Raw genomic sequence first — 25,444 nt, forward strand, 5'->3', positions numbered from 1 at the left:
CCGGGACGGCTCCCTCTCTCCTCCCCGATAGGTAGATTTGGGTAGCGTTCTTTGAGCGCGAAGGACGACCGAGAGGCGAGATTAGCGTTCGTTCAAGTAATAATAAAAAAAGAGTCCCATAGCCATTGAATTGGTAGTAGGCTATTTTGAGGTTGGTCATTTCTCCGAGTGAGAATTGTGAAGCGTGGCGAGTGAGCGTGAGAATAGGCTGCTATGCGTGTCTGAGACTTGGCAGCCCCGGGTTTCACTGATCTAGCGGTCAGTAAATTCGACCAAATTTCAAGAGGTGGACATCACTGGATTCATCTCGGCATACAGATAATTCAAGAGCAATTGACTCATGTTTACGAAGCACACCAACATAGTGCTCTGATCAGCTGCACTCTCCAGTGAAGTTCTCAAAACGCGACAGATGCCCGGATCCGTAGCCTAGATCTCATTGTATTACAGTAATTTAGCAGACGCGTTTATCCAAAGCAACTAACAATAATTGCATTTAACGTAGGAAAAGCCAATGTAGGCTACTAGCCTACTAGGCTACTTGCCGGAACTCACAAGTGCATCTCCTTTCTAAAACAAGTGACTAAGAGCATAATCTAGTGCTGAAGGCAAAGTGCAAGAATAGCAATCTAAAATACAATAGAGGGATCGTTGTAGTTCTCTCTGTAAAATAACTACAACGTAGACCTAAATTAAAGAAATAAAAAGTACCTTTGAGAAACCGCACATTATTGCGGCGGAATTTGATATCGTTAGTAGCCTAGTTTATGGCTTTGTCAATCCATTGATATCGATTTATAATTATTTCAAGTTTTTCTCCCAATGCAAAAGATGGGGCGGTTGTGTGAACCCAACCAGTAGAGAGCGTAGTTTTACGCTTTGGCTCCCTTGAACATAGATGGTGAAGTGGGCTATCTGGAGCGTACAGGGAACATAGTAGGCTAATGCTGATGATTTCTGTCACGGGCAGCATACACTGCATACCCTCAGTCCCCTAATAGGTCTTATTTCATTTCAACTTGGCTATTAACTTGATAGAGCATGTTACATTTGAGCAATATGATGATAATATGGCTAAAAGGTAGGCTACAATATGTCACAGTGCACTGGCTACTGCTATCATGTACAGTACTCCTACACATAGTAACTTCAGTTTTACAAGATGCCACAGTGCACTGGCTACTGCTATCAATACGATACAGTACAGTGCTCCTTAAATACCTATGTTATATACAGATGCCCTCAGCTGCAGGTGTTAAGGGGTCAGGAGGTGAACCCAAGAGCAGACACGACGGCAGGATAAGGGGGAGAAGCCAAGATGGCGCGTTTAATTGGTTCAAGGTACAGTCCAGGGTTGGGCAGAGAATAGTCAATAATCCAGGCAGGGTACGGTACACGGGCAGGGTAGTCAGGCAGGCTGGGTTTGTTACACAGGCAGGGTAGTCGGACAGGCTGGGTTTGGTAGACGGGCAGGGTAGTCAGGCAGGCTGGGTTCAGGCAATGGCGGGAGTCCTGGAAGGGTAAACCAAAAACAAGACAGGTAAATAAAAAGCTCAGGGGACAAAAACGGTGGTTACAGTAGCAAGGTCAAAAACAGGCAAGGTAAAGGGAGCTAGAGCCGTGAGGTTACCACATGGGAATTCAACGATCTGGCGCCGCATGCTGTGTGGAGTGGCTTCTTAACCTCCTGGGCTGATGGGCTGCAGGTGGTGGCTGGCCAGGATGGGGTGCAATCACCGGAATGACCGGCAGCTGCTCACGCCGATGAGCCCGCAGTTCCCTCTGCGCCCTCTGGGAGGTGCCAGGGGACTCGTTCTCGGAGATAGGGTTAGGGGCAGGCAGAGAGGCAGGGTTAGAGGCATGGGTTGTGACAGGAGGATCATCTCCTTTGATGATTTTACCTCTTTTGAATACCACGCTATGTTCTTAAAATGCTAGCCCCCAGTTCTGGCAGTAACCGTGTATAGGCCTCCTAAACAATGCCCTGCCTTCTCTACCGAATATTCAGAACTCCTGTCCATTGTTACGGTTTCACCTCCACACACGCCCCCCTCCTCCGCCTCTCCACAACCCTCCACCTCTGTGCCTACCTCACACGCCCCCTGCAGCTCGGCACGGGCACTGAGGGCGCTCCAACGACAGCTGAAATGAGTTGAGCTGATGGGCGAATGAGCTTATGGCCTGATCACTGCACACCTGCTGCCACCTTCTCATGAACCCCCTCTACCTACAAGATGCCGGTTTCTCCAGCCATTCATCGCCAGATCTTCCCTAAGAAACGCCTGGCAAGTATCGTAGTTGTTAAACAAAGTATTTCTGCTTATATATGTGTTTGTGTGCTCTCTGGACCACCGCACCTCAAGGCTTACTTGTCTCTCCGTGTTCCCTACAGAACGACCAGGTATGCTGTGATCCGGCTTGCCTGCCCATCACTCTGCCCGCCACCCACTGCAGCTGCTCCAACCGGCCTCAACCTCCAGCCTGCCAGGCTCCCAACCTGAGCCATCCGGGCACTACCTTCCCTCCCAGCTCCAGCAATAAACGCACTGCTGGGCAAAGAGCTTCCTGCCTCCTGTGTCGTGCATTTGAGCCCCGTAGCTAACTAGCCTTAACAGTCCATCATCCATACAAATTATGACACCCTTGATCTAGTGATTACTAAGGGCCTGACTATCACTGTCGTCTCTATTAGTGACCTCGCTCTCTCTGACCATTTCTGTATCTTCTTCACTGCATTGGTTCCTAAAGTCAAAAGTAGTACTAGCGCTTTATCAAGAAACATTATCTTACCTCCGCAGTATCCGATAGTTTTAGAGAAATAATGATCACAAACAATTTATCAACTCCAGAAGTGGGGCCGTCAGGCACTATTGAAGACTTAGCATCCGCCTTTAACACCAGAGTAGGGGCAGCCTTGGATTCTGTAGCACCTATTAAACTGAAAAAGATCACAGCCAATCATAAAGCTCCATGGCGAAATGAGGAAACAATTCAACTACAGAGAACCTGCAGAAGATCTGAGCGTATATGGAGAAAGACCAAGCTACAGGTCCACCATGATATTCTCAAAGAACATCTCGCTGCCTTTGATAAAGCAATAAGAAATGCAAGGAAAGACCACTTCTCAAAATTCATATCTATCAACCGCAATAATTCAAGAGTGCTCTTCTCAACAATTGATAGCCTAATAAACCCTGCCGTAAAAACACCAGATAACCTGCTCTCTACCTCCAAATGTGAGGAATTTGCAGCTTACTTCAGAGATAAGATTATGAATATTAGGAGGAAAGTCACCCAGGAAAGGCCATGCATCCTGTTCACAGATCCTCTTCCTCCATGTAATGGACATATGAGCTTGTTTACACTGGTGGACACAGAAATGTTGAGAAAAGTAGTATCCAAACTCAAATCCTCCACAAGCCTGCTGAAGAAAAACAACTTAGACACTTCAGTTCTTAGCAATTTTAGACCAATCTCCAACCTTCCCTTTTTGAGTAAAATTCTGGAAACTATTGTTTTCAAACAGATTAATGATTTTCAAACAGATTAATGATTTCCTAGCTACAAGTTCTACGCTTGACCTTTTCCAGTCCGGCTTTCGCGCCCATCATAGCACAGAGACGGCATTAGTCAAAGTTGTAAATGACCTCAGAATTAATGCTGACTCCAAAGAGCTCTCTGTTCTCATCCTCCTGGACCTTTTGCAGCCTTTGATACTATAGATTATGCAATCCTCATCAAAAGACTGGAGAAGTGGGTTGGCCTCTCCGGTCCAGTCCTTAATTGGCTTAGGACCTATCTAACCGGTCGTGATTTCTTTGTTGCCCTCGGTGACCATAGCTCCGGAAAGATCCCTATGACCTGTGGGGTGCCCCAAGAATCGATCCTAGGACCTCTACTCTTCAGCCTGTACATGGTGCCCCTTGGCAGTGTCATCAGGAGGCACAACATTAGCTACCATAGCTACGCAGATGATACCCAACTCTATATTTCTGTAACACCCAGTAACTACAGCTTGATTGACTGCCTTGTCAAGTGTATTACGGATATAAATGTATGGATGTCACATAATTTCCTCGAACTAAACCAGGACAAAACAGAAGTACTGATCATTGGAGAAAAAGCTGAAAGAGAGAAACTATCTGCACATTTAAAAACTCTGAAAATTTACACCAAATGCCAGGCTAAAAACCCAGGTGTCATACTTGACTCAGATCTTAATTTCGAAAACCAGATCATGAATATTACAAAGACATCTTTTTACCACTTAAGGAACTGTCACGGCACCGCCGCGTCAGCCTCGTCCACCTCCTCAGCCCCCTGACCCCGGCCCGAGCCCCGGTTCTGACGCTGGTCCCCAGCCTGTCCCCCAGCCTGACCCTGTCTCTCCAGTGCCGGACTCCGTTTCCCCCAGCACCTCCCAGAGCCTGCAGCGGGAACTGCGGGCACGTCTGCGGTCACAAGCCAGACACGCCCCCGATCCACACCTGCCGTGCGTCACCTTGATTGCCTCTCCTCCACACCTCAACGCACCTGGTCCTGATCAACCAATCGCCAGCAGGATAAGAAGCCGGTCCACACAGCCCTCTGTGCCAGATCGTTGACCAACCCAGTGGGTAACACGACTCCAGCTAAATCCCTACTCCTTACTCGAGCCTGTCTCACCGTTCTTTGTTTTCATTCATCCTAGTTAACCTGCCTGACCCACGCCTGCCTGAGGACCACGAACCTGCCTGACCCACGCCTGTCTGACTACCACGCTCCTGCCTGACCCACGCCTGCCTGAGTACCACGCTCCTGCCTGACCCACGCCTGCCTGAGTACCACGCTCCTGCCTGACCCACGCCTGTCTGAGTACCACGCTCCTGCCCGACCCACGCCTGTCTGACTACCACGTCCCTGCCTGACCCCCGCTTGCCTCTCCGACCTGATCCTGCCTGGCCATACCAAATAAACACGCCTCCGGGCTTCACCTCCAAGCCATTTTTGAGTCTGCTTTTGGGTCCTCCTCCGCTAGCCCTAACAGGAACATTGCCATGGTGCAACCCTTTCTCTCTCAGGCTGACACCGAAAGACTAATGCATACTTTCATCACAAGCAGGCTGGACTACTGCAATGCTCTACTATAAGGCCTACCAAAGAAAGCAATCTCTAAGCTACAAATGATACAGAATGCTGCAGGACGAGTCCTCACTAAGACTAGACGAAGGGCACACATCACACCAGCCTTAAAATCACTACACTGGTTACCTGTCAACTCTAGAATAGACTTTAAAATACTATTACTAGTCTATAAATCTCTCCACAGTCACGCACCAGAAAACATTTCAGACATGCTTGTCAGGTACATGCCCAACAGACCACTCAGATCCTCAGGTACTGAACTCGTAACTGTCCCAAAAGCCAGGACCAAGAAAGACGGAGAGGCAGCTTTTAGTTATTATGCCCCCAACCTCTGGAACACCCTGCCGGTGTGCCTAAGAAGGGTCGAAACAACGGATGTCTTCAAGCAAGATCTCAAGACGTACCTTTTTGGCCTAACCTACAATCACTAGCCAGGACCTTGAGACACAGAAAGGCAGCCTCAAACCTACCTGTGAATCCTCTGTATACATTGGTGTATATCCTGCTATGCACTCTATGTATATCAAGTTGTGTACAGAAGCTGGTTGCCCTGAAACAGGCTTGTTCTGTTCTGATATCTGTGTTGCTTCAAAGGCTCAGCATGCTACTAACCGTTTTCTGTCTCCCCTAGTGCCTCTCTCTCTCCCTCCTACCTTCTAACCAGGTCCAGTGGATGCCCCACTGTCACCCGCACACCACCCTGAGTCCGATAGATACCCCCGTGTCAGCTGTGGATATCGTAGTATTTAGTTAACACACACACACACACGTACACACATCAGTCCACATCCGGCTTAGGCCTGGACCTGGGCCCAGTCCCCCTTCCCCTCACCCTAACCCGGGTCCGTATCCTTTTCCTACCCCCTCTCTACCCCAACCCCTGCCTCTATCTGGGCCCAGGCACATTCATGCACACACAGACATACACCAGTGTTTGCCATGTCTCTCCTATTATGTTTTTAGCCTCTCTTACTCTGAAAATGTAATTTAATGTAATTTATTGCTTTATAAATGTTCTTAGCCGGTAGACAAACATACTCCAGGAGCTTGCTCGATTTCCTTGTTGAGAGGGGTCAGGGAAGAATTTGTACAGCTCACTTTTTGCTTCCCTCTGGAATATGTAGGGATGGGATGTACAGTATCCCCACCTCCCTTGTTCTCTGTAAAGCGCATTGTGTTGCCTCTGGGTATGAAATGCGCTATACAAATACAGCTTTGATTGATTGATTGATTGATTGATTGATTGATTGATACCACTTCATATCACAGCGAGCATACTGTAGCTATACAGCTCTTTACAACACAGGGCAGTAGGTCTATACCTAGCTGTACAGCACTTTACAACATACAACAGTAGTCATATACCTACTGTAGCTACTGTATACAAGTACTTTACAATACAGCACAATAGACCTATACCTAGCAGCACATTAGGCCTATATTTAGATATACAGGACTTTCCAACACAGCACGGTAGGCCTAGCTGGATAACACTTTACCAAACAGAAACCAAAAGAATCAAGTATTATTATTATTATTATTATTATATTTATCTGCCCCAGTCTGACTGAAGTCCTATAAAGCAACTGGTTATTCACCAGATCACTGATGAAGAGGAGGTTCACCCAGGATCTCATATTACCCAGAGCCATCACTGCTAGTCCTCTAATCAACCAGTATCAACACATCATTTATATGACAACTTGGTTAAACAAAGCTCAGAGAGCAATATGTACTCTATTCTGTCTTCAATTGGGGGTGTTTTTGTCAAAGAATGAATACAGAATAATTGTAGAAAATTCTCACTCTAAAGTTTATCCCCATTATGGACTTACTTGTTTTCTCTAAGTCAGTGTGTCAGATCCAGAAGTCACTAGCTACTCTGATGAGGTGGAATGGATCACTGACTGTTTAAGTGTCTGCGTCAGCAACGTCTACTATGACATCATAAAAGCAATGGGAGATGTAACGTGGCGAGGCGCCCTCTAGTGGTCTTGATAGGGCTGTGGAAGTGTTGGAGTCGGACTGATGAGTGCATTTTTGAAATAGGATATCTACATTAGGTAAACACGGGTGTAATTAATAAAAAGGCGAGGTTGCTGCGAGTGGTTGCTAAGCAAAGCGTTCACTAAGTGTAGTCACAAGCACCAACCCCCCTCTCCCCCCACCGGGACGGCTCCCTCTCTCCTCCCCGATAGGTAGATTTGGGGAGCGTTCTTTGAGCGCGAAGGACGACCGAGAGGCGAGATTAGCGTTCGTTCAAGTAATAATAAAAAAAGAGTCCCATAGCCATTGAATTGGTAGTAGGCTATTTTGAGGTTGGTCATTTCTCCGAGTGAGAATTGTGAAGCGTGGCGAGTGAGCGTGAGAATAGGCTGCAATGCGTGTCTGAGACTTGGCAGCCCCGGGTTTCACTGATCTAGCGGTCAGTAAATTCGACCAAATTTCAAGAGGTGGACTGTCGTTTCTTTTTGTCTTGACTTGGAAAGAATCTTCTGGAGAAAAATGCAGTTTAAACCAAATTTATTGAGCATGCCATTCAGGTCAAATTTCGGCGGTACTGAATTCTCAGTCTCGTGTCTTCAGTTTTTAAACTGGCTTCAAGCCAGGAATCACATGACAAACAAATTTGCATACAAGGGAGGTACATTTGTCAACTAGTCTTGTAATTGGTCAATAGGTGTCACTGAGCTCTGCCCCCCTCCGGACTGGGGGCAGTCTTGGGTTTCTTCCTGTGTCCTGCTTTGATCAACTTCAGAGGTGTTATCTTTATTGTTCCTCAGGGGCAAAGGAATGTTGACTCAGGAAAGGACATGTGTTGTCATCTAGATGTTAAACTAATTAAGTTTAACAAAGTTCCTACTGAATTGAAGTTTATTCCTTATTCTTAATAAAATGATTACTAAATGAGAGTATCCAAATGTATTGATGTAATACCGTATAAAAATATACTACATATCCCCCCTTCGAGGCGTCCTAACGCCTCGACACAAAACAACATCAAACATAAACAATCCCCAAAACACATACAAATAACCAAATCATCACACAACAACAAAGCAAATCGGGGGCCAGAGGTTACTAGCACGTAGCCCCTCCGAAGGAGAACAGCCCTCAGCGCTGTCTCATCTCCTCGTCCCAAGCTGGAGCAATCTTCAGACATCAAACCCCCAGGCGTCGCAATCCTCTCTGACACCCAGAGAACAATGTCCGTAGCAAGATGGCAAGCTCACCCCGTCCGAAACAGGGAGAACGCTCCAGAAGTGTCCAAGAATGACCCTCAAGTCATCCGTGACTCCACACAGTTCATAGCTTCGTGCTGGTGAGGGGCAACCACGCCTTGGTAGCCCACTAAATGCACTCCAGGATAGTCTGAAAACATCAACACAGAACTACACAAAAAACAGAACATCCTATAGACATAGACCAAACCTAAATTACTTCAAAACAGAACAATCCAACCAAGGAGACGTGTACACACACCTGAATCAAAAACACAGGTGAAATGTAGACGACCCCCTGCTGTCTGATTAAACAAGAGAACAATATACAGACAACAGATGACCGTCAGCCCCCAGGATGGCATACATCAGGCATGGCTAGGGCCCGGCCCCCAGGGTCCGCGGTACCTGTAAAACAACACTTAACACAAACCGAGGTTAATGACAGAGGGGAAGGCCTAACGCCAACTCCTCACAAACACATCATTATGTGAATGAATGCATAAACGAACAGCTTATGGCCATTCATTGACTATTGAAACACAAACTCCTAAATCAAAGTGAGAAACATAACCTATTTGAATTGACTAAACAGCTTTGTAAACCAATTATCTAAACTGATGTTATATGAAACCATAACTGAATACTCCCACTATTATGAAATTCCTGTACTAAACTGAACTAAGCATCAAATCATTGATAACCATTCAACACACATGACTTTTTGTTTTTGTTTGTCTGAACAAAAAGATAGTTCATACTCTGGAGTCCATATTCAACTAGTTTGCTTCTATAATAATCTTCTGGAGACAAGTGTTTCTCCAAAATGTCACAGATGTAATAAAAATATTCCTCATATTCCTCATCATTTCAACTTCAGTAATGAACTCAGGCTCAGAGGTGACAACGTAGGTTATCACCCCTATCATTCTCCTAAAAAATTGATTCTAAAAATGTAAGAAATACTTATTATATTGTAAATTGCTGATGACATCTAGCCAATGACATGTTTAACTTCCTCTTCACCCCCCCTTTTTTTTTTTTTTTTTTTTAATACTTCAGAATTAATAATCTCCCCCGTCTGAGGCTGTTGGAAAACAGGGAACGGGAGTGAAGATTACATCATTGGTTGTTGTTGTTGTTATTGTTCTGCAAAACAACAGCTTGTTTCTACTCCATTACTTTCCAATTTCCTTCAACTACTCCCTAATCTCCTTCAACTACTTCCTAATTTCCTTCAATTCTTCTTAATCTGGTACATCCTTGGTCCATGTTGTATCATCTTCCTTCGAGTCAGACTCCTCACTCTCTTTAGCTGCATACAGTTCAGATTCAAGTTCAGTCTTTGATGCATTAATGGAATCCAACTCCTTTTCCATATCTCTCAGCTCCTTATTCACCTGTTCCTTGGCCTTCGCACCATCATCTGAGTCAGACTCCTCGCTCTCTTCTTCACTACTGCTACTAGAGTCTGTTTCTAGGCCCTTTCTCCCTCTCCTCTCAGCGCGTGCCATAATCTGTCTAATGCGCTCACTATATCCTCCAATATCCGCTCCTTCCTCTTCAGAAGAGCCACTGTCACTTTCATGTCTGCCCTTTTTGCTTTTCTTCTTCTTCTTCTTTTCAGCTGGTGTCGGATGCTTATCTAATTTCTTGGTTTTGCGCTTCACATCAAGATGAGTTACAACGGTCGTCCTGGCATTTCCCTTCTGCATAATATCATTATTATCATCTCTGATTACATATCTACCCTCCGTATTTATCACGGGTAGCTGTGGATAAGCCTTAGTAGCTTCCGTCTGAGCTTCATAAGGAGGCGGGGTCAAGACTGGGGCCGTATGGGAGAACGGCGCATCAATGTCATTCAGCAGTATGTCCGTCTTGTCATTGGCCTCCTCCATTTCAGTTCGAGCTGCGGTAGCTGCCGCCTCCACAGCTGCTTTCCTTCTCCGCCCTGCTTTACCGAACAGTGTCAAGACTGCGAGTTCGGTATCTCTTTTTTCTTTTCGAGCCTTACCTTTTCTTCCCGTCTTCTGGTGAGCTTTGTGTGCCTCAACCAGAACGCGCATGTTTTGAATGAGTCCTTCATCAAAGCTTCCTGAAGACGGCCAAGGCTGTGGCACGTCAGACCATCTCCGTGCCCAGCTTTTAGATATATCACCGATGCCCTTCAGTATTGGATAATCACGTTTGAGTTGGTCCACCGGTGTGAGCATGGGCACATTAACGTCTATGTCGAATGACATGTTGGAGTCCACGAAGATCGATAGACCAATAAAGACTCGAGACTATTATAAGCCTCTTAAGAATCTAACACTATAAAATGAAGCTTTATCAATTATGTAATAATAAAGAAATGAACACTCAATCACTCACGGACATTGGACACTTCTTGCTCTGACTAAAACTTCCTAACCAGATATAATCTTGCTCAATCTCAACCCTAGTCTTCAGCACAGGGAGCGATCGGTCCCATTTAAGCACTTTTAATTTTTGCAAATTAAAAACCACAAAGCCCGGTTTGACGCAAGCTGAGGGTATTGTGCACCAGAGGACAATCCCCTCATTAATCGCTGTATGCCAGAAAATAATGAATTAAAATAAAAAATATTTTGACGTAGACATCGAAATGTCCACACCACTTTGCCTGTCAGCAAGTTGAGTCCTACTGTCCGTTCACTCACAGCCCTTTCACTCCATACACACAATATGCAAAGCGTAATATATGTATGTACGTCTATATCACTCTACTAAAGCAACGCTTAAACTGATGTTTATTCTATCAAAAAACCAAGACACCTTTAAACCAGATATCCAACAGACCACCAATCACTCAAGATCCAAAGCTCATCACCAAACCATCTACATCCATTTAACAATTAAACACCCACAAAACCACTTATATCCAGTATCAAGTAGAATTATTATATATATATATTTATAATAATAAAAAGTTGAATAACTATAAATAATTAATCAAGTAATCAATAAAATATTGAAGAATTAATCAATTAATGAACTAACCATGTATCCTTATTATCAAATCAAGTAACCAAACCAATCAATCACCTTATCATAAAATACCAAGCCTCAAATGCAGGTCAACCACTCAAAACAATTAAATCAGGTGATCAGTCTAGTTCAATTAATGAGCATTAATCAGCAATTCAGGCTTACTTTTCAAGCAGGTGATGGATGGGTGGATGGATGGATGGCTGGTATTGGTGGCTGGTTTGGACAAAAGCTTTTCCGGATATAACTGTAAACAGATTGACTCAAAAGGGGAGAAACCAATTAATCACCAAGCAATGATAATTAAAAATAAATGTGTTATTAACAATCCATTATTCTAAAGTCAAACTGTCATAAAACACACGAATAATCAAACAAATATAGAAAGCGGTCATATCTAACAAAGGCCACACGATGGCAGCATTGAACCACCTATTACACTTGAATCAACACAACCAAAAAGCGGTCATATCTAACAATGGCCACGCGATGGCAGCATAGGACAGCAGAATTAAAGAATCAACACAACCCAAACCAGCGTGAACTGCTACCTATAAATGACCACTAGATGGAGGCATAGGACAGCAAAATTAAAGAAGAGAGAATGAAATATGAACTGTCCCTCATCTCGGTTACGCTATACCTTTTCACAATTTATTAAAGGATTGAGAAAGGTTTAAGTAACAAAAGGGTATGATTGACTAGTGGATTGCTGCTAGGGTTTGAGTGCTGAATAACCGATTTCTCGATCAGTGTCCACCTGGCCCGGATTCAGCAACCACGTATGGATTTAAAAATTAACTTATTCTTATCTAATCCAGTCGTCCCATACACCGCACGACCCACTGGATGAATTATCGTTCCCTAATTTCTAAAGACAGGAAAGAGAGAGAAATAAGAGAGAAAGAAAGAGAGAGAGACAGATAGATAGAGAGAGAAACACAATTGGGTGACTTCACACCTACAAACCACAGCACAACCCCCCTGGCCAGTGAACGCGTTTCACCGACCCCCCCCTCTTCACAGCTGTTTTAAGAGGGCTAGGAATTTTCAGGGTACGGCTCACCCACAAAAGACAATTAAACAGGAAATATCAGCCAATATTATTTACATTAACTCAACTTTCAAACCTTACAATGTATAAAACCAACAAACACACAATCTCAACTTTTAAACTTTAAAGCACAAAACCCACAACACACGGCTCTCCTTTCACTCTCCTTTCACTCTCTCTTTTCACACCTCACACAGCCCCCGTCTCCTCACAAAGGATCAAAGGCTGTGGACGCAGGCACACACACACACACACAGGCCTACAATATCCAGTCCCACGTGGAGGAGAGAACAAAGAAAGTTCCTTCCTCAATCATTCATTCAAGAAAGTAAGAATATCTACATTAGACAATTACAAGAAACAGGACCAAATAGCAGACTGCTAAAACGCACTTAAAACGAGACATACAGGACTCCGGTTTAGCCTGCTTTTACATTTACTGGTACCTCACACATTTAACAAAAATATGCAATCCTATGCATTTAATTTAACCGGTTTTCATTAGAGACATGGAACCCCACTCTGGAGCTCCCGTCTTCTCTGAACTCTGCGCTTTGTATGCGTCTTTCTAAGACAATGCCCATACCAAGTAATACCAAGTACTCAGCGCAACAATGCGTACACAATTTAATCTATTCTCCTTATTTATTGGAAGTTCTTTATGGCGTAAGCATAAAATAATTTGCAAGACGTTTTACCTCGATCAAGACTCGCAAAGTCGTTCGCTCTTGTCGTCCTTTGGCCGTTAGGTTCACAAAAAGTTAGTTGATCTCGCTGTCTTTCGAGGGTCTTGAAATTATAAGCTAGAAGCGCGCCATCCCATCAACCATCGCCAATATGTCGTTTCTTTTTGTCTTGACTTGGAAAGAATCTTCTGGAGAAAAATGCAGTTTAAACCAAATTTATTGAGCACGCCATTCAGGTCAAATTTCGGCGGTACTGAATTCTCAGTCTCGTGTCTTCAGTTTTTAAACTGGCTTCAAGCCAGGAATCACATGACAAACAAATTTGCATACAAGGGAGGTACATTTGTCAACTAGTCTTGTAATTGGTCAATAGGTGTCACTGAGCTCTGCCCCCCTCCGGACTGGGGGCAGTCTTGGGTTTCTTCCTGTGTCCTGCTTTGATCAACTTCAGAGGTGTTATCTTTATTGTTCCTCAGGGGCAAAGGAATGTTGACTCAGGAAAGGACATGTGTTGTCATCTAGATGTTAAACTAATTAAGTTTAACAAAGTTCCTACTGAATTGAAGTTTATTCCTTATTCTTAATAAAATGATTACTAAATGAGAGTATCCAAATGTATTGATGTAATACCGTATAAAAATATACTACAGGACAAACCTGGATTCATCTCGGCATACAGATAATTCAAGAGCAATTGAATCATGTTTACGAAGCACACCAACATAGTGCTCTGATCAGCTGCACTCTCCAGTGAAGTTCTCAAAACGCGACAGATGCCCGGATCCGTAGCCTAGATCTCATTGTATTACAGTAATTTAGCAGACGCGTTTATCCAAAGCAACTAACAATAATTGCATTTAACGTAGGAAAAACCAATGTAGGCTACTAGCCTACTAGGCTATTTGCCAGAACTCACAAGTGCATCTCCTTTCTGAAACAAGTGACTAAGAGCATAATCTAGTGCTGAAGGCAAAGTGCAAGAATAGCAATCTAAAATACAATAGAGGGATCGTTGTAGTTCTCTCTGTAAAATAACTACAACGTAGACCTAAATTAAAGAAATAAAAAGTACCTTTGAGAAACCGCACATTATTGCGGCGGAATTTGATATCGTTAGTAGCCTAGTTTATGGCTTTGTCAATCCATTGATATCGATTTATAATTATTTCAAGTTTTTCTCCCAATGCAAAAGAAGGGGCGGTTGTGTGAACCCAACCAGTAGAGAGCGTAGTTTTACGCTTTGGCTCCCTTGAACATAGATGGTGAAGTGGGCTATCTGGAGCGTACAGGGAACATAGTAGGCTAATGCTGATGATTTCTGTCACGGGCAGCATACACTGCATACCCTCAGTCCCCTAATAGGTCTTATTTCATTTCAACTTGGCTATTAACTTGATAGAGCATGTTACATTTGAGCAATATGATGATAATATGGCTAAAAGGTAGGCTACAATATGTCACAGTGCACTGGCTACTGCTATCATGTACAGTACTCCTACACATAGTAACTTCAGTTTTACAAGATGCCACAGTGCACTGGCTACTGCTATCAATACGATACAGTACAGTGCTCCTTAAATACCTATGTTATATACAGATGCCCTCAGCTGCAGGTGTTAAGGGGTCAGGAGGTGAACCCAAGAGCAGACACGACGGCAGGATAAGGGGGAGAAGCCAAGATGGCGCGTTTAATTGGTTCAAGGTACAGTCCAGGGTTGGGCAGAGAATAGTCAATAATCCAGGCAGGGTACGGTACACGGGCAGGGTAGTCAGGCAGGCTGGGTTTGTTACACAGGCAGGGTAGTCGGACAGGCAGGGTAGACGGGCAGGGTAGTCAGGCAGGCTGGGTTCAGGCAATGGCGGGAGTCCTGGAAGGGTAAACCAAAAACAAGACAGGTAAATAAAAAGCTCAGGGGACAAAAACGGTGGTTACAGTAGCAAGGTCAAAAACAGGCAAGGTAAAGGGAGCTAGAGCCGTGAGGTTACCACATGGGAATTCAACGATCTGGCGCCGCATGCTGTGTGGAGTGGCTTCTTAACCTCCTGGGCTGATGGGCTGCAGGTGGTGGCTGGCCAGGATGGGGTGCAATCACCGGAATGACCGGCAGCTGCTCACGCCGATGAGCCCGCAGTTCCCTCTGCGCCCTCTGGGAGGTGCCAGGGGACTCGTTCTCGGAGATAGGGTTAGGGGCAGGCAGAGAGGCAGGGTTAGAGGCATGGGTTGTGACAGGAGGATCATCTCCTTTGATGATTTTACCTCTTTTGAATACCACGCTATGTTCTTAAAATGCTAGCCCCCAGTTCTGGCAGTAACCGTGTATAGGCCTCCTAAACAATGCCCTGCCTTCTCTACCGAATATTCAGAACTCCTGTCCATTGTTACGGTTTCACCTCCACACACGCCCCCCTCCTCCGCCTCTCCACAACCCTCCACCTCTGTGCCTACCTCACACGCCCCCTGCAGCTCGGCACGGGCACTGAGGGCGCTCCAACGACAGCTGAAATGAGTTGAGCTGATGGGCGAATGAGCTTATGGCCTGATCACTGCACACCTGCTGCCACCTTCTCATGAACCCCCTCTACCTACAAGATGCCGGTTTCTCCAGCCATTCATCGCCAGATCTTCCCTAAGAAACGCCTGGCAAGTATCGTAGTTGTTAAACAAAGTATTTCTGCTTATATATGTGTTTGTGTGCTCTCTGGACCACCGCACCTCAAGGCTTACTTGTCTCTCCGTGTTCCCTACAGAACGACCAGGTATGCTGTGATCCGGCTTGCCTGCCCATCACTCTGCCCGCCACCCACTGCAGCTGCTCCAACCGGCCTCAACCTCCAGCCTGCCAGGCTCCCAACCTGAGCCATCCGGGCACTACCTTCCCTCCCAGCTCCAGCAATAAACGCACTGCTGGGCAAAGAGCTTCCTGCCTCCTGTGTCGTGCATTTGAGCCCCGTAGCTAACTAGCCTTAACAGTCCATCATCCATACAAATTATGACACCCTTGATCTAGTGATTACTAAGGGCCTGACTATCACTGTCGTCTCTATTAGTGACCTCGCTCTCTCTGACCATTTCTGTATCTTCTTCACTGCATTGGTTCCTAAAGTCAAAAGTAGTACTAGCGCTTTATCAAGAAACATTATCTTACCTCCGCAGTATCCGATAGTTTTAGAGAAATAATGATCACAAACAATTTATCAACTCCAGAAGTGGGGCCGTCAGGCACTATTGAAGACTTAGCATCCGCCTTTAACACCAGAGTAGGGGCAGCCTTGGATTCTGTAGCACCTATTAAACTGAAAAAGATCACAGCCAATCATAAAGCTCCATGGCGAAATGAGGAAACAATTCAACTAAAGAGAACCTGCAGAAGATCTGAGCGTATATGGAGAAAGACCAAGCTACAGGTCCACCATGATATTCTCAAAGAACATCTCGCTGCCTTTGATAAAGCAATAAGAAATGCAAGGAAAGACCACTTCTCAAAATTCATATCTATCAACCGCAATAATTCAAGAGTGCTCTTCTCAACAATTGATAGCCTAATAAACCCTGCCGTAAAAACACCAGATAACCTGCTCTCTACCTCCAAATGTGAGGAATTTGCAGCTTACTTCAGAGATAAGATTATGAATATTAGGAGGAAAGTCACCCAGGAAAGGCCATGCATCCTGTTCAGAGATCCTCTTCCTCCATGTAATGGACATATGAGCTTGTTTACACTGGTGGACACAGAAATGTTGAGAAAAGTAGTATCCAAACTCAAATCCTCCACAAGCCTGCTGAAGAAAAACAACTTAGACACTTCAGTTCTTAGCAATTTTAGACCAATCTCCAACCTTCCCTTTTTGAGTAAAATTCTGGAAACTATTGTTTTCAAACAGATTAATGATTTTCAAACAGATTAATGATTTCCTAGCTACAAGTTCTACGCTTGACCTTTTCCAGTCCGGCTTTCGCGCCCATCATAGCACAGAGACGGCATTAGTCAAAGTTGTAAATGACCTCAGAATTAATGCTGACTCCAAAGAGCTCTCTGTTCTCATCCTCCTGGACCTTTTGCAGCCTTTGATACTATAGATTATGCAATCCTCATCAAAAGACTGGAGAAGTGGGTTGGCCTCTCCGGTCCAGTCCTTAATTGGCTTAGGACCTATCTAACCGGTCGTGATTTCTTTGTTGCCCTCGGTGACCATAGCTCCGGAAAGATCCCTATGACCTGTGGGGTGCCCCAAGAATCGATCCTAGGACCTCTACTCTTCAGCCTGTACATGGTGCCCCTTGGCAGTGTCATCAGGAGGCACAACATTAGCTACCATAGCTACGCAGATGATACCCAACTCTATATTTCTGTAACACCCAGTAACTACAGCTTGATTGACTGCCTTGTCAAGTGTATTACGGATATAAATGTATGGATGTCACATAATTTCCTCGAACTAAACCAGGACAAAACAGAAGTACTGATCATTGGAGAAAAAGCTGAAAGAGAGAAACTATCTGCACATTTAAAAACTCTGAAAATTTACACCAAATGCCAGGCTAAAAACCCAGGTGTCATACTTGACTCAGATCTTAATTTCGAAAACCAGATCATGAATATTACAAAGACATCTTTTTACCACTTAAGGAACTGTCACGGCACCGCCGCGTCAGCCTCGTCCACCTCCTCAGCCCCCTGACCCCGGCCCGAGCCCCGGTTCTGACGCTGGTCCCCAGCCTGTCCCCCAGCCTGACCCTGTCTCTCCAGTGCCGGACTCCGTTTCCCCCAGCACCTCCCAGAGCCTGCAGCGGGAACTGCGGGCACGTCTGCGGTCACAAGCCAGACACGCCCCCGATCCACACCTGCCGTGCGTCACCTTGATTGCCTCTCCTCCACACCTCAACGCACCTGGTCCTGATCAACCAATCGCCAGCAGGATAAGAAGCCGGTCCACACAGCCCTCTGTGCCAGATCGTTGACCAACCCAGTGGGTAACACGACTCCAGCTAAATCCCTACTCCTTACTCGAGCCTGTCTCACCGTTCTTTGTTTTCATTCATCCTAGTTAACCTGCCTGACCCACGCCTGCCTGAGGACCACGAACCTGCCTGACCCACGCCTGTCTGACTACCACGCTCCTGCCTGACCCACGCCTGCCTGAGTACCACGCTCCTGCCTGACCCACGCCTGCCTGAGTACCACGCTCCTGCCTGACCCACGCCTGTCTGAGTACCACGCTCCTGCCCGACCCACGCCTGTCTGACTACCACGTCCCTGCCTGACCCCCGCTTGCCTCTCCGACCTGATCCTGCCTGGCCATACCAAATAAACACGCCTCCGGGCTTCACCTCCAAGCCATTTTTGAGTCTGCTTTTGGGTCCTCCTCCGCTAGCCCTAACAGGAACATTGCCATGGTGCAACCCTTTCTCTCTCAGGCTGACACCGAAAGACTAATGCATACTTTCATCACAAGCAGGCTGGACTACTGCAATGCTCTACTATAAGGCCTACCAAAGAAAGCAATCTCTAAGCTACAAATGATACAGAATGCTGCAGGACGAGTCCTCACTAAGACTAGACGAAGGGCACACATCACACCAGCCTTAAAATCACTACACTGGTTACCTGTCAACTCTAGAATAGACTTTAAAATACTATTACTAGTCTATAAATCTCTCCACAGTCACGCACCAGAAAACATTTCAGACATGCTTGTCAGGTACATGCCCAACAGACCACTCAGATCCTCAGGTACTGAACTCGTAACTGTCCCAAAAGCCAGGACCAAGAAAGACGGAGAGGCAGCTTTTAGTTATTATGCCCCCAACCTCTGGAACACCCCCCCGTTCGGCCAAAAGCCCACGCTCGCCAGTGAAAGTGGGATCACTGGTGAGCGGTGCTTCGTCTCCCACACCCCCTCCCAGGCAGTCTAGGACCGCCGGAGCCGGTTTCAATGTGATGTCCTCCGCCGATGCCCTGGGGCGCATGCACCTCGAGGCCACTATTATTGTTAATCGGCAGTCCTTCACTGTACCCGCTCTGGTTGATTCCGGGGCCGACGACTGCTTTATCGACTCTCAGTTGGTCCGTCAAGCTGGCATCACCACCATACCCCGTGACACCCCCATTGACGTCCATGACCTGAGTGGCGGGCTCTTAGCCAACGTTTCCCATGTCACCGAGCCTCTTGATGTGGTTCTGTCAGGTAACCACCATGAGTCCATGTCCCTCCTAGTCATCTCCTCGTCTCTAAGCCCCATTGTTCTGGGTCAGCCCTGGTTGAGACGTCACAACCCACACATTGACTGGATCGCCAATAAGGTGAGTGGCTGGAGCCCCTACTGCCATAACACCTGTCTCACGTCGGCCCTGCCGCCTGCTGAGGGCGCCATCGCCCCATTTGGACCCCCAGACCTGTCCATAGTCCCTCCCGAGTACCATGACATTGGGGAGGTGTTCAGTAAGCAGCGGGCCCTTACTCTGCCACCCCACCGCCCTTATGATTGCTCCATTGAACTCCTCCCTGGAGCCCCCTTGCCATCTGGGCGTTTGTTCAACCTGTCCAGGCCTGAACGGGAAGCTATGGAGACCTACATCCGTGACTCCCTGGCATCAGGCATCATCAAGCCCTCGTCCTCTCCGGTAGGTGCTGGATTCTTTTTTGTGGCCAAGAAGGACGGCACCTTGCGACCCTGCATCGACTACCGGGCCCTAAATAGCATAACAGTGAGGAACAAGTACTCTCTGCCCCTCCTCGCCTCTGCCTTTGAACCCCTCCAGGGAGCTACCATATTCTCCAAACTCGATCTTAGAAACGCGTATCACCTGGTCCGTATCAGAGAGGGAGATGAATGGAAAACAGCGTTCAACACCCCGCTCGGACACTTCGAGTACCGTGTCATGCCATTTGGACTTACCAACGCCCCTGCAGTATTCCAGGCCCTGATAAATGACGTCCTCGGGGACTTCCTCCACCGCTGTGTTTTTGTCTATCTAGACGACATCCTAATTTTTTCTCGCTCCCATGAGGAACACATCGCACATGTCAGACAGGTTCTCCAGAGGCTTCTGGAGAATAAGCTGTTTGTGAAAGCTGAGAAGTGTGAATTCCACGTCACCTCTGTGCAGTTCCTGGGCTTCCTCATCGGCAGTGGCCAGGTGCAGGCTACCCCCGAGAAGATCAGGGCGGTGGTGAGCTGGCCTGTCCCCAAGAACCGTAAGGACCTCCAGAGGTTCCTAGGATTTGCCAATTTCTACAGGCGCTTCATCCGCAACTACAGCCGGGTGGCCGCTCCCATGACCGCGCTCACCTCCAAGAACGTCCCCTTCTCGTGGACCCCCGAGGCGGGGGCGGCCTTCGATGAGCTGAAGAGGCTCTTCACGTCTGCTCCGGTCCTCACCCAGCCTGATCCCTCTCTCCAGTTTATTGTGGAGGTCGACGCGTCGGACAGTGGAGTGGGGGCAGTGCTGTCCCAGCGATCACCCACTGATGGTAAAGTCCACCCCTGTGCGTTCTTCTCCCGCCGGCTGCGGAGCGTAACTACGACGTGGGCAATAAGGAACTGCTTGCTGTCCAGCTAGCCCTTGAGGAGTGGAGGCACTGGTTGGAGGGAGCTGAGGTGCCTTTCATTGTGTGGACTGACCACAAGAATCTGACCTACATCGAGAATGCCAAGAGACTGAACCCGCGGCAAGCCAGGTGGGCTCTGTTTTTTGGTCGTTTCAATTTTACCATCACCTATCGTCCAGGATCCCGCAATGTCAAGCCTGACGCCCTGTCTCGCCAGTATGCTCCCCCCAACCAGGACACTGACGAACCAGACACCATCCTTCCTCCCTCATGTGTGGTGGCCGCTGTAACTTGGGAGATCGAAGGATTGGTGAAGGAGGCCCAGAGGACCCAGCCTGACCCAGGTAATGGCCCTGTTAACTGCCTGTTTGTCCCTGACCATGTCTGTCCCCAGGTCCTCCAGTGGGTTCATGCCTCCCAGTTTGCCTGCCATCCGGGGTCCAGCCGCACTCTAGCCCTTCTCAGGAGACGGTTCTGGTGGCCCTCCATGGCCCAGGACACCAGGGAGTACGTCCGGGCCTGCACGGTGTGTGCACAGAGCAAGGCCTCGCACCAACCCGCCTCCGGTCTGCTGCGCCCCCTGCCGGTCCCTGGTCGCCCGTGGAGCCACATAGGTCTGGACTTCGTGACTGGACTGCCCCCTTCCCAGGGTAACACCACCATACTGACTATTGTGGACCGTTTTTCCAAGTCCGTCCATTTTGTGCCTCTGCCCAAGCTCCCCTCTGCGTCTGAGACTGTTGACCTTCTGGTGACCCACGTGGTCCGGCTCCATGGCATCCCTGCGGACATCGTATCTGACCGAGGTCCACAGTTCACTTCCCAGGTGTGGAGGGAGTTTTGTCGGGCCATTGGGGCTTCGGTTAGTCTGTCCTCGAGTTACCATCCCCAGACCAATGGGCAAGCCGAGCGAGCCAACCAATACCTGGGGAACGCCCTGCGCTGTGTCACTGGTCGTAACCCCGCTACCTGGAGCCGATACCTCCCCTGGGTGGAGTATGCCCATAACTCCCTTCCTAGCTCTTCCACTGGCTTGTCTCCATTTGAATGCTCCCTGGGTTATCTACCACCTCTATTCCCTGAGCAGGAGGAGGAGCTCGCCGTGCCCTCAGTCCAGGTCCATCTCCGCCGCTGCCACAAGGTGTGGAGGGATGCCCGAGCTGCGCTTGTTCGTTCCACCCGTCGGAGCCAGCACCAGGCAGACCGCCATCGGACCCCGGCCCCTGTCTACCAGCCCGGCCAGGCGGTCTGGCTCTCCTCCAAGGACATCCCCCTGCGGGCCTCGTCACGTAAGCTCACGCCCCGCTACATTGGTCCTTACAAGATAGACAGTGTGGTTAACCCTTCTGCTGTCAGACTGCAGCTGCCCCCGTCCATGAGGATACATCCCACATTCCATGTCTCCCGTGTTAAGCCTGCTCCTGTCAGCCCTCTGTGCCCGCCAGGCGACACCCCGCCACCTGTCCGGATCATCGACGACCAGCCGGCCTGGACTGTCCGACAGCTCCTGGGGGCCCGTCGGCGGGGTCGGGGGTTGCACTACCTTGTGGACTGGGAGGGCTATGGGCCCGAGGAGCGGTGCTGGGTGCCCCGTAGGTTCATCCTGGACCCCTCTCTTATCCGGGATTTCCACCGTGACCATCCTGGCCAGCCCGGTCGGTCGCCAGGTGGCGCCCGTAGAGGGGGGGGTCCTGTCACGGCACCGCCGCGTCAGCCTCGTCCACCTCCTCAGCCCCCTGACCCCGGCCCGAGCCCCGGTTCTGACGCTGGTCCCCAGCCTGTCCCTGTCTCTCCAGTGCCGGACTCCGTTTCCCCCAGCACCTCCCAGAGCCTGCAGCGGGAACTGCGGCCACGTCTGCGGTCACAAGCCAGACACGCCCCCGATCCACACCTGCCGTGCGTCACCTTGATTGCCTCTCCTCCACACCTCAACGCACCTGGTCCTGATCAGCCAATCAACGCACCTGGTCCTGATCAGCCAATCGCCAGCAGGATAAGAAGCCGGTCCACACAGCCCTCTGTGCCAGATCGTTGACCAACCAACCTAGTGGGTACACGTCTCTAGCTCCCTGCCTCGTCTGTTTTTGAACCTTGCCTTACCCTGTTCTCCCTGTCTTCCCAGTATCCAGTTCCTGCCTGACCCACGCCTGTACGATTACCCTGCTCCTGCCTGACCCACACCTGTACGATTACCCCGCTCCTGCCTGACCCACGCCTGTACGACAACCCTGCTCCTGCCTGACCCACGCCTGTACGACAACCCCGCTCCTGCCTGACCATCGCCTGTACGACTACCACGCTCCTGCCTGACCATCGCCTGTACGACTACCACGTCCCCCGCTTGACCCACGCCTGTCTACGGACCACGTTACTGCCTGCCTCTCCCCGGATCTCAATAAACGTGCCTACGGGCTTTCACCCCAATCGTGTCTGCTCTTGGGTCCTCCATCAAAACCCTAACAGAACGATCCGGCCAACATGGACCCAGCGGACAATACAGGCCTCCGGCAGGCCGTCACCTCCCAAGGGATTCTCGTGGGACAACACAGCGTTCTACTCCGGGACGCCGATACAGCGATGCGGGCTCTCAACGCTAATATGCAAGGCCTGTCGGCCCAGGTAACCAAGTCGGAGCAAAGCCTGCACACTATCGCCGCTACCATGCAAACCCTCAGCGAGCAGGTTAGCCAATTGGTCATATCCACGGGCTCCGCAGCCCAGGGGGAGGGCCCTGCACCCGGAGCCCTGGCACCTAGCCCAGCCCCTGTGACTGCATCCCGACGTGAGCCTAACCTCCCTAGTCCCAAGCCGTATGACGGTGATCTGGCTCGTTGTGGGTCATTTCTAATGCAATGTGACTTCATCTTTATTCACCAGCCTAGCATGTATTCACTGGACGCCGAAAGGATAGCCTTCGTGTCTAGCCTACTTACCGGTCCGCCCCTTAGTTGGTTTGAAGCCACCTGGAAAGCTAACGCGGCTTGTCTCCGGTCTTACGCTGAATTCAGCTTGGAGTTCAGAAAAGTGTTTGATCATCCCGCCCTTGGTCACGACTCAGCCTCACGTTTAATGAACTTCCAACAAGGTAGCCGTAGCGTGGCAGAGTACTCCATAGAGTTCAGGATCCTAGCCGCGGATAGCGGGTGGAACGATAACGCCTTACAGACCGCTTTCCGTGCGGGCCTGTCCGAGACTCTGAAGGACGAGTTAGTCAGGGACACGCCCACTACCCTTGACAGCCTAATCTCCCTGGCTATCAAAATCGATCACCGCCTGAGGGAGCGTAGAAAGGAAAGAAGCCGCACATCCGGTTTTCCATCTAGGCTTCCCAGCCAGCGTTCCCCTAACACGCCTTCTCAGCTCTCGCCACGTCATGAAGCGCTCTCCCCTCAGCGCACCACGACGCCACATGCCTCCGCCCCCGAGGACGAGCCCATGCAGTTGGGCGGCGCACGACTCTCCGAGGCTGAACGCACTCGCCGTGTGAGCGAGCGCCTCTGTTTCTACTGCGGTCAACCAGGTCATGGCCGTGCTTCCTGCCCCGCTCGGCCAAAAACCCAAGCCCACCAGTGAGAGTGGGTTCACCGGTGGGCTGTGCCCTGTCACCCACGCCCCCCATGGCCAAGCTAGCGCACGTGGGCTCTCTTTCCAATGGCTCCTCCTGTGTCGATGCCCAGGGGCGGATGCACCTCGACGTCTCCATCACTGTGAACCAACGGCCCATCTCAGTTCTCGCCCTTGTTGACTCAGGTGCCGACGACAATTTCATCGACGCAGAGCTAGTAATCCAGGCGGGTATTGCCACCCTCCCCAGAGAGCCCCCTGTTACCGTGCACGACCTTAGCGGTAGACTCCTAGCCAACATTACGCATGTCACCGAACCCTTGAGCGTGGTCATCTCTGGAAACCATCGCGAGTCCTTGTCCCTATTGGTCATCACGTCCCCCCAGAGTCCCATAGTGCTTGGCCATGCGTGGTTAAAACAACACAATCCCCATATCGACTGGTCCTCTAACCGAGTAGTCAGCTGGAGTTCCTTCTGCCTCAGTACCTGCCTCACATCTGCCCGTCCCCCAGCAGAGGGCGCTGTTGCCCCTATTGAGCCTCCTGACCTGTCCCAGGTGCCCCCCGTCTACCACGACCTTGGAGAGGCCTTCAGTAAGCAACGAGCTCTCTCCCTACCGCCTCATCGCCCCTATGACTGCTCCATAGAGCTCCTCCCTGGGGCCCCTCTGCCCTCAGGCCGTCTGTTCCACCTATCACGTCCTGAGAGAGAGGCCATGGAAACTTACATCAGGGACTCTCTTGCTTCTGGCATCATCAGGCCATCGTCCTCTGCAGTAGGTGCCGGATTCTTCTTTGTCGGTAAGAAGGATGGTTCCTTACGACCCTGCATTGATTACCGGGCTCTGAACAGCATAACTGTTAAAAACAAGTATCCCCTGCCTCTCCTCGCTTCTGCCTTTGAGCCCCTCCAAGGCGCCACCGTCTTTTCCAAACTGGACCTCAGGAACGCCTACCATCTGGTTCGGATTACAGAAGGAGACAAGTGGAAGACTGCTTTTAACACCCCCCTTGGACATTTCGAGTATCTGGTGATGCCTTTTGGGTTGACCAATGCCCCTGCTGTTTTTCAGGCCCTAGTCAACGACGTCCTCCGGGATCTACTGAACCGTTCTGTCTTTGTCTACCTGGATGACATCCTTGTTTTTTCTCGTTCCCCGGAGGAGCATGTCAAGCACGTCAGGCAGGTTCTCCAAAGACTCCTGGAGAACCGGCTGTTTGTCAAGGCTGAA

This window comes from Borostomias antarcticus (assembly GCF_949987555.1).
Source record: "Borostomias antarcticus genome assembly, contig: scaffold_92, whole genome shotgun sequence".
Lineage (NCBI taxonomy): Eukaryota > Metazoa > Chordata > Actinopteri > Stomiiformes > Stomiidae > Borostomias > Borostomias antarcticus.